This window comes from Panthera tigris, chromosome B1 (genome assembly GCF_018350195.1).
Source record: "Panthera tigris isolate Pti1 chromosome B1, P.tigris_Pti1_mat1.1, whole genome shotgun sequence".
NCBI lineage: Eukaryota > Metazoa > Chordata > Mammalia > Carnivora > Felidae > Panthera > Panthera tigris.
The window spans coordinates 186,368,899-186,383,787 of record NC_056663.1 but is presented as its reverse complement, the minus strand read 5'-3'; the positions used below and the strand labels follow the sequence as shown (position 1 = coordinate 186,383,787).

The window sequence follows — 14,889 nt, the reverse complement described above, 5'->3', positions numbered from 1 at the left end:
CACCCAAAAGTGAAGAAAAATGGAAAAGTTTTTCCTTTAAGATCAGAAACAAAACAGAGATGCTAACTTTTATCACTTCTATTCGACATAGCACTAGAAATCCTAGCCAAAAGCAATTAGACAAAAAACAGAAACAAAAAGGCACCCAAATCTGTGCTCTGGATGACATAATATATAGACAAAACCCTAAAGATTTGAGGGAAAAAAATAAAAATCCCTGGTAGAATAAACAAATTCAGCAGAGTTGCAGGATACAATAATATCAGACACAAAAATCAGTTGTTTCTATACACTAACAACGAACAATCCAAAAATAAAATTATGAAGATAATCTCACTTACGATAGCATCAAAAAGAATAAAAATACTTAGGAATATATTTAACCAAGGAAGTGAAAGACTTATACACTGAAAACTAAAAAACACTGCCAAAAGAAATTTTTAGAAAGACACAAATCAATGGAAAGATACTGTGTTCATGGATTGGAAGACTTGGTATTGTTAGGATGTCAATATCATTCAAAATGATCTACAGACTTAATGCAATCCCTATCAAAATCCTAAAAGTATTTTCTGCAGAAATAGAAGAATCCACCCTAAAATTCATATGGAATCTCAACGGGTCCCAAATAGTCAAAGTAATTGTTATCTGCTGAATTACGTACCTTCCCAAATTCATGTTAAAGTTCTACCCTCCCCCCCACCACATCCCTTCCAATATAGCTCAGAAAATAACTATATTTGGAGAGAGGACCATTAAAGAGGTGATTAAGCTAAAATGAGGCCTTTGGGTGGGCTCAAATCCAATCTGACCAATGTCCTCGTAAGAAGAAATTTGAGTACATACAGAGACACCAGAGATGTGCATACTGAGAGGAAAGGCCATGTGAGAACAGAGCAAGAAGATCATTTGAAAGCCAAGAAGAAAGGCCACTTAAGAAACAAAACCTGCACACACATTGATCTTAAACTTTTAGCCTTCAGAACTACAAATAAAAGTCTGCTGTTTAAGCCATCCAGTCTGTGGTATTTTGTTATGGTAGCCCTAGCTAACTAACAGAGTAATGTCAAAAAAAGAACAAACCCAGGAGCACCTGGGTGGCTCAGTAGGTTGGGCGTACCACTTTGGCTCAGGTCATGATCTTATGGTCTGTGAGTTTGAGCCCCACGTCAGGTTCTATGCTGACAGCTCGGAGCCTGGAACCTACTTCAGATTCCGTGTCTCCCTATCTCTCTGTCTTTCAACCGTTCATGCTCTGTCTCTCAAAAAACAAACAAACAAACAAACCTGGAGGTCTCACACTTTCTGATTTCAAAACTTTTTACAAAGGACAGTAATCAAAAGAGTACGGTACTAGCATAAAGATAAGAGATATAGACCAATGGAGTGGAACAGACAGACCTGAAGTAAACCCTCAGATTCAGGGTCAAATGACTTTCAACAAGGGTGCTAAGACATCCAATGGGGAAAGGACTGTCTCCTCAACAAATGGTGCTGGGAAAACTGGATATCCACAAGCCAAATAAATAAAGTTGGATCCTTACAAACCACACAAAAATGGCTCTTTCATCTGGGATGCCAACCAGACTGTGGAAGACCTGAAAACCGGCAGGCCGTGCAAGTCAAGGCCACGGCCGCCCATCAGCAAACACCAGAAGCACTCAGGAGGCCAGGGTAATGCATCACTATAGGATGAACTTTGACAAATATCATCTGGGTTACTTTGGAAAAGTTGGTATGAGGCATTACCACTTAGAGAGGGATCAGAGCTTCTGCCCAACTGTCAACCTTGATAAACTGTGGACCTCAGTCAGTGAGCAGACACATGTAAATGCTGCCAGAAGGAAGACCAGCGCTGCTCCTCTTGTTGATCTCGTGCAATCGGACTACTACAAAGTTTTGGGGAAGGGACAGCTCCCAAAACAGCCTGTCATCATGAAGGCCAAATTCTTCAGTACAAGAGCTGGAGAGAAAATTAAACATTTGGCGGGGGGGGGGGGGGGGGGGGGGGGGAGGGAGGGAAAGGTGGGGGGGGGGTGCTGCTGTGTCCTGGTAGCTTGAAGCCACAATAGATGGAGGTTCATTAAATGCTAACAGATGAAAAAGAAATACAAAACTGAACTCAAAATGGATCAAAGATGTGAATGAAAGATTTTATTTTATTTATTTTTTTTTTTTACGAAATTTATTGTCAAATTGGTTTCCGTACAACACCCAGTGCTCATCCCAACAGGTACCCTCCTCAATACCCGTCACCCACTTTCCCCGACCTCCCACTCCCCATCAACCCTCAGTTTGTTCTCAGTGTTTAAGAGTCTCTTATGCTTTGGCTCTCTCCCCCTCTCTAACTTATTTTTCCCTCCCCCTCCCCCATGGTCTTCTGTTAAGTTTCTCAGGATCCACATAAGAGTGAAAACATATGGTATCTTTCTCTATATGACTTATTTCACTTAGCGTAACACTCTCCAGTTCCATCCACGTTACTACAGGCCATATTTCATTCTTTCTCATTGCCAAGTGGTATTCCATTGTGTATACAAGCCACAATTTCTTTATCCATTTATCAGTTGATGGACATTTAGGCTCTTCCCATAGTTTGGCTATTGTTGAAAGTGCTGCTATAAACATTGGGGTATAAGTGCCCCTATGCATCAGCACTCCTGTATCCCTTGGGTAAATTCCTAGCAGTGCTATTGCTGGGTCATAGGATAGATCTATTTTTAATTTTTTGAGGAAACTCCACACTGTTTTCTAGAGCGGCTACACCCGTTTGCATTCCCACCAACAGTGCAAGGGGGTTCCCGTTTCTCCACATCCTCGCCAGCATCTACAGTCTCCTGATTTGTTCATTTTAGCCACTCTGACTGGCATGAGGTGGTATCTCAGTGTGGTTTTGATTTGTATTTCCCTGATGATCACATTCACAATTGCACCAAGAATCATAAAATACCTAGGAATAAACCTAATCAAAGTTGTAAAAGATCTGTATGCTGAAAACTATAGAAAGCTTATGAAGGAAATTGAAGAAGGTACAAAGAAATGGAAAGACATTCCATGCTCATGGATTGGAATAATAAATATTGTTAAAATGTCAATACTACCCAAAGCTATCTGCACATTCAATGCAATCCCAATCAAAATTGCACCAGCATTCTTCTCGAAGCTAGAACAAGCAATCCTAAAATTCGTATGGAACCACAAAAGACTCCGAATAGCCAAAGTAATATTGAAGAATAAGACCAAAGCGGGAGGCATCACAATCCCAGACTTTAGCCTCTACTACAGAGCTGTAATCATCAAGACAGCATGGTATTGGCACAAAAACAGACATATAGACCAATGGAATAGAATACAGACTCCAGAATTGGACCCACAAAAGTATGGCCAACTAATCTTTGACAAAGCAGGAAAGAATATCCAATGGAAAACAGTCTCTTTAACAAATGGTGCTGGGAGAACTGAACAGCAACATGCAGAAGGTTGAAACTAGACCACTTTCTTACATCACTCACAAAAATAAACTCAAAATGGATGAAGGACCTGAATGTGAGACAGGAAACCATCAAAACCCTAGAGGAGAAAGCAGGAAAAGACCTCTCTGACCTCAGCCACAGCAATTTCTTACTTGACACATCCCCAAAGGCAAGGGAATTAAAAGCAAAAATGAACTACTGGGACCTTATGAAGATAAAATCTTCTGCACAGCAAAGGAAACAATCAACAAAACTACACAGCAACCAACGGAATGGGAAAAGATATTTGCAAATGACCTGTTGGACAAAGGGCTAGTATCCAAAATCTATAAAGAACTCACCAAACTCCACACCCGAAAAACAAATAATCCAGTGAAGAAATGGGCAGAAAACATGAATAGACACTTCTCTAAAGAAGACATCCAATGGCCAACAGGCACATGAAAAGATGAATGTAAGACTTTATAAAACACTTAGAAGAAAAAAACTTCATCACATTAGGTTGGCACGTATAATACCAAAAACATAAGGAACACAAATCAAAATTGATCAATAGGACATCAAATTAAAAACTTCTGTGTGTCAAAGGACACAATCAACATATTGAAAAGTCAGCCTACAGCATGAAAGAAAATATTTGTAAATCATACATTGTATAAAGGTTCACTATCGAACATATAAAGCACCTGCACTTCCACAACAAAAAAACCTAGTAACGCAATGAAAAAATAGACCAAGGACCTCCATATTTCCCCACCGACACATAAATGGTCAACAAAAATATGAAAAGATGCTCAATATCACTTATCATTAGCAAAATGTAAATCAAAACCCAAATGATATATCACCTCACATCCTTTTGGAAGACTACTAAGAATCAAAAATAGAAGTAAAAAAGTTTGGATGAAGATATGGAGAAACTGAAATCCTTGTGCAATTGGGGACAATGTAAAATGGTACAGGCTTCAGGAAAAAATATTATGGTGGTTTCTTACAAAATTAAAAATAGAATTGCCATATGATCCAGCAATTCCACTTCTGGATATAAATCCGAAAGAATTGAAAACAAGGCCTCAAATATCTATGTGTAGTATACTGGTCTTCATAGCAGCATCATTCACAAAAGCCAAAAGATGGAAGCAATGCAAACAAATGTCCATCGGCAGATACACACAGGTAAAGAAAAGGTGGAACATACATACAATGGAATGTACACACATGTATACACACAGCATACAGCCTGAGAAAGGAAGGCATTCTGACGCATGCTACAACATGGATGGATCTTGAGGGCATTATGCTAAGTGAAATAAGCCAGTCACAAAAAGACAAATACTGTATGATCCCACTTACATGAGGTACCTAGAATAATCAAATTTAGAGGAACAAAGTAGAATGGTAGCTGCCAAAACCGGGCAGAAGGTAAAATGGAGAGTTGTTTAATGGGTGTAGAATTTCAGTTTTGCAAGACCAAAAAGTTCTGGGGATTGATTACATAACAGCTGTAAATATATTTCAATTTCGGCAGAAGCGCCTTGCAATATAATCATTGCTAAATAAGAATATGAAGGACGCAGATCAGAAAGGATACCGAACTTCCCCCTATTTACTGAATTCTTTTAAAAATGTTGGCCATTCCTTTTGTAGCAATGTGGATGGAACTGGAGAGTGTTATGCTAAGTGAAATAAGTCATACAGAGAAAGACAGATACCATATGTTTTCACTCTTATGCGGATCCTGAGAAACTTAACAGAAGTCCGTGGGGGAGGGGAAGAACAAAAAAAAGAGATTAGAGAGGGAGGGAGCCAAAGCATAAGAGACTCCCTAAAAACTGAGAATAAACTGAGGGTTGGTGGGGGGTGGGAGGGAGGGGAGGGTGGGTGACGGGTATTGAGGAGGGCACCTTTTGGGATGAGCACTGGGTGTTGTATGGGAACCAATTTGACAATAAATTTCATATTTTTAAAAAAACATTAAAAAATAAATAAAAAATAAATAAGCATTCACTAAAAAAAAAAAAAAAGTTGGCCATTAAAGTCCCCATATGAGTGAAGTCATATGATTGAGGGGTTGTGGGAGGGGGGAGGGGCTAAATGGGTAAAGGGCACTAAGGAATCTCCTCCTGAAATCATTGTTGCACTATATGCGGGGGGGGGCTAAATGGTATGCTAACTAATTTGGATGTAAATTCAAAAAAAAAATTGTTGGCCATTACGTAATTTAGAAACTGATGTAAAATCTAACATTTTTGTTTGGAACTCATAATGGATCAGTGCTTTTATAAAAGTAAGATTTTCAACAGGTAGGAAGATAGGTGGGAATAAAGTTCACTGGTGTACATCCTGGGAATCTATTCCTGTGGCTGTCTGGTTATTTGTTCACCAAACCATCTCCCCTTCCTTCTTGGACACACAGCTCGACTTCATTTCCCAGTTTACTCTGCAGTTAGGTGTGGCCACAACTGCACTCTGGCCAGTGGGCTGGGGCAGAAATGACATATGCCATCTCCTGGGCCTGATTCATAAAACCCTCCCCGTGCTACCAACCATTCTCTGAGGAAGGACTTGGAGCGGGCAGAGCCTGGGTAAGAACCCCTGAGGAGCGCTGCCAGGCTAGTAACATACATACCAGACCACTGCTTCAGCAAGAAAGCCTTACTGTGTTAAGGTACTAAAATGTACATTCTTAAAATACAAAATTTAAAAGGAAATACTTAACTAAGCAGTAAAAATTGTTAATCATGGTTGCCCACTAAACATTTTTACTCAGTCTTATATAGGAATGGATACCAGTAACAAAACAAACCTGCTTAGTAGTGGAAATTCATTACTTTCGTGTAGAGTATCTTCCTAGACCCAATCTTCTTTGAGTCATGACTCAAAGTCCCCATGACTTTGGGAACTCATGACTACTCCTGGCTTTGTGACCAATCATATTCTGCATATCTATTTGTTCATACGAACACTCTGATTAGCTGGATTCTTTACACAGTGAATGTGTCTCAAGAACCCTCTAGAAACATTTTGAACTTTTAAAAACATGCCTGGAATACTCTTTTAAAAAAATATTTATTTGAGAGAGAAAGAGTGCGCACACATATGCATGTGACAAGGGAGGAGGGGCAGAGAGAGAAGGAGAGAGAGAATCCCAAGCAGGCTCCGTGCTGTCAGCCGGGAGCCCAACACGAGGCTTGATCTCACAAACTGTGAGATCATAACCTGAGGCCAAATCAGGAGTCGGACGCTCAACTAATTGAGCCACCCGGGGTCCCCAAAATGCCTGGAATATTCTGATAAGAATTGTCATCAGTACCTTCTCAAACTGGATAATGGCAGCAGTAATGGATTAAACACATGCACTCACACACACTTTTCTTCCACTGTTTTGTAGACATAACAATTAGAAGGACAATACATATTTCAAACAATATAAAGCTTGCTGAAAAAGTTTGCTGAAAAAAATCTAATGAGATTATGGCTAGGAATTAATTCTGAGCATCCAATCCTAAAAGCGTAGGTAGTGGTCTGTCACTGACTATAACGGGGGTCCTGTAAGTTCACACATGGTATCCACCTTTGAGCCACTGGCATCCCCAGTGAAAAGAAGCTGAAGGAAAGCTACGTCCAAGGGCTGCTGGGGGTTTCATCACGTGTAGCACCAGGTTCACCAAGAAGGTGGAAAGACAGGGCGAGTCAGTCTACAGTAACTAAGTGAACACACAGAACGGACACTTACACATTTCTCCTTGAGGAGCTGGCTTCATTTAGCCAAAAAAAAATGTACTGGATTTACTGTTACTTGCATTTCATTGAAAAATAGGTGAGTTGACCCATATGACAGTATTACTATAAATATTAGGAAGATATGACAAAATCTTGGCAAGAATAATGGAATGGCCCAAGTTTGGGAAACACTATCATAAGTAGCTATAAATAATCAAATCGCCTCTCAGATGAAAGCACTGGAATGAATATTAAAATAATTAAATGATTCTGGGAATCTGAAAAGAAAAAGACTATTAACATTTGCTTTAAATTTTGGATTGCTGTTGTAGGACTCACTTTTCTTGATGGTTTAGTTTAACTCCTAGCTGAAATGCTTTCTGTTAATTTTTTTACTTCCTCATTTTTTATGGTCTCAACCAACTTCAGCTTAGGCATTCTGATCTCAACGCCTGAAACACATAGGTTTAAATGTTTTAACTTTCTTACTTTTCAATAATGAGCAAAATCTAAGCCTAAGCATCTATATATAAGTTGCCATCTGTCTGTAACATTCTATCTATTTATAGAAATATATTGAACATGGATACAAAGTTACATTAAGTTGCATATGCAAAAATTCCTGTTATCTAGAAATTAATTAGTTGCCACCGATTACAAGCTGAAATATTAATATATGTTTATACATGTATATAAATCTAGTCACACAAATACTCAAACACAAACCTGATTTCGAACTGTTACCTAAAATCAGAGGTTGGCGTTTAATACTAGCAAATAACATCATGCTATTATATTACGCAGTGTGTGACAACATGATTAAAAACCTTCCGTGGAATAAAAGAGTAAATCAGGTGTGTTTCCTTAATCAGAACATGACCAGTTATACCTTATTATGAAATTAAAACGCAAACAAAAGAACTGGGATGAGAATAAAGTTTGGGGAAACTACAGATCATAAGCACCGTGAGGGCATGAGTGATTGCCTCCAGAGAAGCTACGCGATGTGTTGCAAAGCATGGTGGCCGCAGCATGAGGAAACAGGTCATGCTCCTAGATGTGGCGCAACCCGCCAGCATGTTCGGCATGGCAGAAATTCTTTGAGCCTCACTTGCCAACATTTTTGAATCGGGAAAATGAATGAGCCAATTCTCTGAGAAAACTGAAACCTCTCTTAACAGTTTTATGCTCCTGTGAAAAATAAAGAAACCTCCACCAGCCACAAGCCATAAATCAAAAAGGACAAAGGTAAGGGGATACAATGTGTTCTTCATTTCCTACACGCAAACATCAAACGTTAACTCAGTCAAACACTAGGAGTATAATGCACAAAGTCATTGCTCATCACTTTCTACGCTTGGAATATCAACACATTCCAAATATTTTTAGTAGAATCTTCATTTTATTCCAAGTATTTGATGTTTTCTGTCTTCCACCCCTCCCCTAGGCCCAGCCTTCTTGTCTTCTGTTATCTACACAAAGTTATATTTAAATTAACAGATGCTTACTGAATGGTGAACGTTTCCAGGAGGGGAAATTCCTCACTTCCTGTGAGGTAGGAAAAAGCAGAGGAACAAAGTTCTTTTCCCTATGTGGAGTCAACCTATGGGTCAGAGAAAGACGTTACACATTGTTGATGCTTTACAAAATACAAGAGCAAAATTAAAATAGCAATAAAGAAGTAGGCATTATCACTCCATTCACTCCTTTTTAGTTTATCTTTACCATTTCTACACATCATCCTGCATACATATATCAACTTACCAGGAGACCCTGGGCCAGGCAGTGGTCCAACGTGCAAGTGTTGAATCCATCCATTTGGTCAGGATCTATCCATTGGTTTGCTTCCCCCACCAAAAGAATGTCTCTAAAACTGACATTTGACAAAGGCTTAAATAGAACTACCAGTTTTATTATTGCAAAGCAAAATAATTTATTTCTAATGCGGTAATCCAATGACAAGTGAACACTTACCCTCTAATAAGTGATCTTGTGGTGTCCCTGATATTCACTCTATAGAAGTTAAGTGGTACATCTCTCAGATTTGGGGTTTATCAAGCTAAACTTGAGTCAGTATTTCTTGAATGTACACTTTGAATCTGATCTGATTCAAACCTTTAGGCAGCTGTCACAAACAGATCTGAGCTGTGCCTCACTTCTCAAGCATTGTCTCACCTATCAGAGGGACCGGATGCACAGAGTCAGGGCAGACCCTATCTGACCTTCAAAACAGTTCCAGAAATGAACTTTCATGGAAGATGGTGGAGTAGGAGGGCCCTAAGACCACCTCATCCCCTGGATACAGCCACATCAGTGTAAATAACCCAGAAAAGGACCTGAAGGCTGACAGAACAGACTCTCCACAGCCAAATGTAGAGAAGAGGCAACAATCAAAGAGGGTAGGAAGGGCAGAGACAAGGTCAGGAGCTAAATACACCCACAGGACTGTCCACAGGAGGGAGGGACACCACAGGTGTAGAGAGGGGCAAAGAAACACTCTCATACCAAGGAGCTTGCATGGGAAACATGAATCCCCATTTTTGGCTTTGAACAACAAGAGGCCAAATTTGTTGAGTTCTTACAACCAGCAGGGCTTAACACTCAGAACTTTAAAAATCAGCAGTCTGGGCTCTATGAGAGCACAGGATAGAATCACCACCCTTAAGAAGACAGAACTGCAAACAGCCCTACTGAGATAACAGCACAGAGGCAGTAGTCTGAAAAATTCCTGGGGCATACGGGAGAGATTTGCTTACTAATCTCAGAGCATGACTAATCACAGAGGAGCAGGGATCTTTGGGAGACTTTCCCAGGAACAAAGAAGCTGGCAGGTGCCATTTCCCTGCCCTGCACCCCAGTCTAGATACATGGACACCTGTGAGAATCAGCACAGTGTCAACACTCACTACCTAACTTGCTAACACCATGCCCCACCCAGTGTTTTTCCCTGTGGACACACCCCCTGCAGCCAGGCCTCTCCGGCAGCAGACCCATACAAGGCTTGCTATCAGCACAAAGCCCACCCTCTGCTCCACCCCACCCCTCACCTTGTACTTCTGCAGATCCACTCCCTCCACCTGACCTGCCTTGATCCTTTCTCACAGGAGACCAGGGCAGACCTAATGGGCACCATGTGCCCCACCACCATGTTCTTCTGCAGATCAATCCCCTCCACTTCACTCTTGTCTGGAGTTCATCCAAAGCCGTGCCACAAGCCTGCCAATGGGCAAGCAGCTCTGAAAGGGGCCAGCACCACTCCAAAGTGACTCCCACCCAAGGGAGAGAAGATAACCACACACTAGTCTGAATACAGCCCCAGAGGTGAAGGCAGACATTTGGACCTGTTCTGTTGAACTGCGGGCCCTATTCAACAAGGAGAATTTCTCAGGAGATAAGACCGAGAAAGCACCCAGCAATTCAGTGCTATTGCATCTCTGGCAAATACTTGGTCCAACTTAAGCCCAAGGTTGCACCACACTGGCCCACTAACAACACAGGGACCAAAACCTGCCCACAACAGGCAAAGAGAACCATCGCAGATGACTGAAGGAGAAAGTGGCTCAGCCACAACATTGTGTGCGCATGCAACACAAACAGGAGACACCATTGAAGTGCCAGGTTCTGGAGAATGCACTGCAGGACAGTATAGGCCCTCTTCTCCATAAAGCCACTACTTTCAAGAGCAGAAGACAAAGCTGACTTTCCTAACACATAGAAACAGACAGAGAGAATTGAATTGGACAAAACAAGGAGACAGAGGAATATGTCCCAAATGAAAAAAAAAAAAAAAAAAGGGACAAAATCACAGCAAGAGAACTAAATGAAATGGAGGAAGTAGTATGCTTAACAGAGAATTTAAAGTAAGGGTCATAAAGATACTCACTAGACTTAAGAGTGGAGGACCTCAGTGACACCCTTGACAAAGAGAGAAAACATAAAGAACCAATCAGAGATGAAGAACTCAGTAGTTCAAATTAATAATACGCTAGAGGAAATTAATGTAGACTAGGAGAAGCAGAACAGACTAGTAACCTGGTGGAAAGAATAATGGAAAGCAAATAAGATGAACAGAAAACAGAAAAAAGTAACAAAAAATGAAAATAGACTTAGGAAACTCAGTGACACCATCAAGAATAATGACATTTGCACTATAGGTATTTCAGAAGGAGAAAAGAGGGCAGAAAATGTATTTGAAGGACTAGTATCTGAAAACTTCCTGAATCTGGGGAATAAAACAGAAATCCAGATCCAGGAGGCACAGAGAGCACCCAAAAAATGAACCTAAGAAGGTCCACACCAAGACACATAGTAATTAAAATGACCCAAAGTAGGGATGCCTGGGTGGCTCAGTTGGTTGAGGGTCCAACTCTTGATCTTGGTTCAGGTTGTGATCTTACTGATGAGTTCTTACATGATAAGTTCTTGATCATGAGATCAAGCCTTGCATCAGGCTCTGTGCTGACCACTCACCACAATCCCTGACTAGGATTTTCTCTCTTCCTCTTTGTCTCTCCCTCTCTCTTTCCTTTCCTTGCTCTCTCTCTCTCTCTAATAAACATTTAAAAATAAATAAAATAAAATGGCCAAAAGTAGTGATAAAGACAAAAATTTTAAAGCAGCCAGAGAAAAGAAAGCAGTTACATACAAGGGAAACCCCATAAAGCTATCAGCTGATTTTTCAGCAGAAATTTTACAGGCCAGAAGGGAGTAGTAGCATGATATACTCAAAGTGCTGAAAGTAAAAAAAAAAACTACAGCCAAGAATACTGTATCCAGTAAGGTTATCATTCAGAATAGGAGGAGATCAAGTTTCCCAAACAAAAGTTAAAGGAATTCATCACCACTAACCCAGCTCTATAAGAAATGTTAAGGGAGACTCTTTGTGTGAAATGGAAAGACCATAAGTAGTAATAAGAATAGGGTGCACAAAAGCAGTAAAAATAAGTATATCTACAAAAGTAAGTCAAGGGATTCACAAAATAAAAGGATGTAAAGTAAGACATCAAATACTAAAATGTGGGAGGGGAGAGAAGTTAGAAAAAAATGGGTTCAAACTTAAGCGATCAACTTAATATAGACTGCTACATGCATATTATATACAAACCTAATGGTAATCACAAATCAAAAACTAGTAATAAGAGCAACAAAATAACAACAAACTAAACAACAGGAGACAAAGAGAGAAAGGAATCCAAGTCAATCACTAAGAAAGCAAGCAAACCATGACAGAAGAGTGCAAGACAACAAAGGAACAGAGAAAACTACAAAAGCAACCATAAAACAAATAGCAAAATAGCAGTAAGCACATACCTATCAATAATTATTTTGAATGTAAATGGACTAAATGCTCCGATCAAAAGACCTAAGGTGAAGGGATGGATAAAATAATAATAATAATAATAAGTCCATCTATATGCTGTCTACAAGAGACAGGTCAGACCTAAAGACACCTGCAGACTGAAAGTAAAGAGATGGAGAAACATTTATCATGTAACCGCATGTGAAAAGAAAGCCAGGGTAGCCATACTTATATGAGACAAAATTGACTTTAAAACAAAGTAACAAGGAGTGCCTGGGTAGCTCAGTCAGTTAAGCGTCCGACTTCAGCTCAGGTCATGATCTCGCTGTCTGTGAGTTCGAGCCCCGCGTCGGGCTCTGTGCTGACAGCTCAGAGCCTGGAGCCTGCTTCACACATTCTGTGTCTCCCTCTCTCTCTGCCCCTCCCCTGCTCATGCTCTGTGTCTCTCTGTCTCAAAAATAAATAAAAACATTTAAAAAATTTTTTTTAAAAAGTAATGAGACAAAGAAGAGCACCATATTATAAGGGGACAAATCCAATTTACGATTGGATATATCAGTTGTAAATATTTATGTACCCTACACGGAGCACCCAAATACAAGAAGCAGCTATTACAAACATAAAGTAATAGATGGTAATACAGTAATAGTAGGCGACTTTACCACCACACTCACATCAATGGACAGATCATCCGAACAGAAAATCAACAAGGAAACAATGGCTTTGAGTGACACACTGGACCAGATGGATCTAACAGATATATTCAGAACATTCCATACTAAAACAACAGAATACACATTTTTTTCAAGTACACATGAGACAGTCTCCAGAATGGATCACATATTAGGCACCCAAACAAGTCTCAACAAATTCAAAAAGATGCAAGTCATACCATGCATCTTTTCTGACCACAACGCTAAGAAACTAAAAATTAACCACAGGGAAAAATCTAGAAAGAGCACATATATATGGAGGTTAAATAACACACTAGTAAACAATGAATGGGCCAACTGAGAAATCAAAAAGAAACCAAAACATACGTAGACACAAGTTAAAATGAAACTATAACAGCCCAAAATCCTTGGGATCAGCAAAAGCTGTTCTAAGAGAGAAGTTTATAGTAACAGAGAAAAGTTTACAGGCCTATATCAAGAAGAAAAACCTCAAACAACCTAACCTTACACCTAAAGGAGCTAGGAAAGGACAAAAACCCAAACCAGTAGAAGGAAGGAAATAATAAATATTAGAGCAGAAATAAACTAAAAATAAGACAAGTATATTATTTAGATATTAGACAAATATATATAATATCTAAAAAACAAAACAATAGGGCAATGAAACAAGCTGGTACTTTGAAAACATCAACAAAATTGATACACCTTTAGCCAGAATCATAAAAAAAGAAAAGGATTCAAATGAACAAAATCAGAAATGAAAGAGGACAAATAATAACCAGCACCATAGAAATATAATTATAAGAGAATATTATGAAAAATTATATACCAACAAATTAGACAACCTAGAAGAAATGGATAAATTCCTGGAAATATAATCTACCAAAACGAAACCAAGAAGAAATACAAAATTTGAACAGACCAATTACCAGCAATGATATTGAATCAGTAATCAAAAAACTCCCAACGAAGAAAAGTCCAGGACCAGTTTCACAAGTAAATTCTAACAAACATTTAAAGAAGAGTTAATAGCTATTCTTCTCAAACTTTTCCAAACACAGAAGAGAAGGGAAAGCTTCCAACTCATTCTATGAGGCCAGTATCACCCTACCAAAACCAGATAAAGACACTACATAAAAAGAGAACCATGGATCACTATCTCTGATGAGCAAAGATGCAAAAAGCCTCAACAAAGTATTAGCAAACCAAATTGAAGAATACATGAAAGAAATCATCTTCCATGATCAAGTGGGATTCATTCCTGAGATGTAAGCATGGTTAAATATTTGCAAATCAATCAACATGCTACATCACATCAATAAGAGAAAGGATAAAAAAACATATGATCATTACAATGGATAGTATAACATCAATTCAGGATAAAAACCCTCAAAACCAAGTAGGTTTACAGGGAACATACCTCGACATAACAAAGGCCATATATGAAAAACCCACAGCAAACATCATACTCAGTGGGTAAAAATGGAGAGCTTTTCCCCTAAAGTCAGGAAGAAGACAAGGATGTCCACTCTCACCACTTTTATTCGACATAGTACTGGAAGTCCTAGGCACAGCAATCAGACAACAGAAAGAAATAATAGCCTTCCAAATTGGTAAGGAAGAATCAACCTTTCACTATTTGCAGATGTCATGATACTATATACAGAAAATCTGAAAGATTCCACCAAAAAACTACCAGAACTGACACATGAATTCAGTA

At 39.4% G+C, this 14,889-nt stretch overlaps 1 pseudogene; it reads left to right on the top strand.

The window, feature by feature from the left end:
* Positions 1 to 1,575: 1,575 nt before the first annotated feature.
* On the top strand, positions 1,576 to 10,462 carry LOC102959904 (annotated as a pseudogene).
* Positions 10,463 to 14,889: the final 4,427 nt, after the last annotated feature.